This window comes from Penaeus monodon, unplaced genomic scaffold, assembly GCF_015228065.2.
Source record: "Penaeus monodon isolate SGIC_2016 unplaced genomic scaffold, NSTDA_Pmon_1 PmonScaffold_22940, whole genome shotgun sequence".
Classification (NCBI taxonomy): Eukaryota; Metazoa; Arthropoda; class Malacostraca; order Decapoda; family Penaeidae; genus Penaeus; species Penaeus monodon.
In genome coordinates, this window is record NW_023652967.1 from 1 (window position 1) to 2489 (window position 2489).

At 35.8% G+C, this 2489-nt stretch overlaps 1 long non-coding RNA gene across 1 annotated transcript; it reads left to right on the forward strand.

Annotated features, from left to right (window-relative positions):
- The first annotated feature begins 1285 nt into the window (after positions 1-1285).
- On the forward strand, positions 1286-2109 carry LOC119570194. Its single transcript, XR_005228380.1, has 2 exons — positions 1286-1399; positions 1673-2109. It is a non-coding gene; the product is annotated as an uncharacterized LOC119570194 (long non-coding RNA).
- Positions 2110-2489: the final 380 nt, after the last annotated feature.

The following is a 2489-nucleotide window of genomic DNA, read 5'->3' on the forward strand; positions in this document are numbered from 1 at the left end:
TTTTTGTTTTTTTCCTTTTTTCTTTTTTTTTTTTTTTTTTTTTTTTTTTTTTTTTTTTTTTTTTTTTTCCCTTTTTTTTTTTTTTTTTTTTATTCTCTCTCTTGTCTCTCTCTCCTCTTCTCTCTCTCGCTCTCATCTCTCTCTCTCTCTTCGTCTCCTCCTCTCTCTCTTTGGGTCTTTTTCCTCTTCTGTCCCCTTTCCGCTCCGCACGTCATACCTGGGGGACGCCTTAGTTACGACTTTTTCTTTTAGCATCATGGCCGGCGCCTCTTATATGCTGCTGTGTCTGCCGACGGCGCTCCCACCTAGCCTGATGTCTCGGTGTGTGTGTGTGTGTGTTTGTGTGTCTGGTGTGTGTTGTGTGTGTGTGTGTGTGTGTGTGTGTGTGTGTGTGTGTGTGTGTGTGTGTGTGTTTGTGTGTCTTTTCTTTTTGTTCCTAGCTCCTCTGACGCTCATTGGCCAACCTTCAGTCAGGTGATCAAATTGATTGAACTAATATCTTTCACATATCTAAATTTATTTTCAGGTAAATGTATTATTTTTTTCGCAAAACACTTTAATCACTGTCATGGTTTCATATTTTGTAGTTTAGAGAAGTTTGTTGATTAAAAGTCGGTTATAAACGTTCACTTAAGATATATTGCATTTTGCAGAGCACAAACATGCAATATATGGTGCTACAATAAGAGTAACAACATGCGGTAAATAGCATTACAACATACATATTCAGAAATAAATATATTCACAATCATCGTTCATGGGAATTTAAATATCAGCCAGGGTTTATCATCTCAAACTTCAACGTTTCCTTTTATTGTTTCACCAGTAATCAGATCCTGTTAGATGCTGACTGCATTCACTGATGTATGTTAGTGCAATGGATTATAGATACATAGATTGAAAAGAAATTACGACAAGATATAGAACGAACAGAACCCTTCACCGAAATCCTCTTTATGTAGATATCTTGCCTGCTGGAAAGTTATCTACATAACTAGCTCAATGAAATCTGTTGAAATGTTTCTTTTTTGCGTACCTCTCACTCCAGATACGACCTGATGCTACAGTGCTGGCAAGAGGATCCAACACGGCGTCCAAGCTTCTCTGCACTTTCAGAGGCTCTGAAATCCATTCTGGAACCCGAGGTGACACAAGTAAGGTACCCTGTTTTGCCGTGATACAGTATTATAAGTGTTATGTTGGAGAATGTTCCACTTCATATATATGGTAATGAATACTAGGATGTGCCCTTTAAATCCGACAGAACTATGGACATAATGAATCAGCATTACCAGAGGCTGAATGAAGAGAGGTTCAAGGAGGAGACCGATTACCTGGATAGTTCATTCATCCGGATTACCTAAACCTCGTCCAACTGCACGAAAAACCTCCGGCGCAGGTGAATAACAAGTGTTAGTGCCATTAAGAGGTTATCAAGAAAATCGTCGTAACCATGCTTTAATTAATTACATATGGCAATTCTTATATGTCGCCATACCAGTTAACACACACACACACACACACACACACACACACACACACACACACACACACACACATGTATATATGTATATATATATATATATATATATATATATATATATATATATATATATATATATTATATTATATATCTTTTTTTTTTTTTTTTTTTTTTTTTTTTTATCTACAGGATCAAGAGAACGAAACAGAATCTCTGTGGCTTCAGGGTCGAGAAATGCAATCTTCACCCGTTGCAGAAGATATTAAAGAAGATGATTATCTCTCGATGAAGTCTTCCTAATCTTTGGTTCTCCTTTCACCAAAGATTAGAAGGGTCAACGGTCCTAATAACTGCATTTTGAGTCATTTGAATTTCTCAAATTCAACGCAACAGTCTTTATCCAATATCAGAGATAATAAATAAATAACTGAAGAATTAAACCTGAAGTGATCTTTTGTCAATCACTGTTCGATATATTTTTTAATATGTGTGGTAAAAGAAATAAATTAAAATAGAAAAACGCGGCCTACAATTCCCTTGTGATGACACTGAATAATATTACACGGTTTATAAAATACCTTGAGCGATTTATCATGTTGCATAAAAAAAACACTGACAAGTCTATATATTTTTGTTTCACTGCCTAATAGCTATGGTAAGTTTTCTTGTTGCCATATTTTGCAATATATTAATATGCGCCCAGAAAAAATCTAAACACCAGCTGGAAGGAATGTATTTTTTTTTTTTTTTTTTTTTTTTAAACAGCTGGGCCTTCATCGATAAAAGTATATCAACAAATGTATTTCTATGTCATGGGAAGAGATCCATTGATCATTATCGGGGCAAACACAACCAAGAGTCTTGATACAGAAGTTCTGATCGTAAGAGAGAGCAGAAGTATACCAGAGATATTATGAGGAAACAGGCTGAAACTGACAATCTACGCATGTGTCCAACAACACTGAAAATCTAGACTAAGGATCCACTTTTGAAAAGTCTCAAGGCA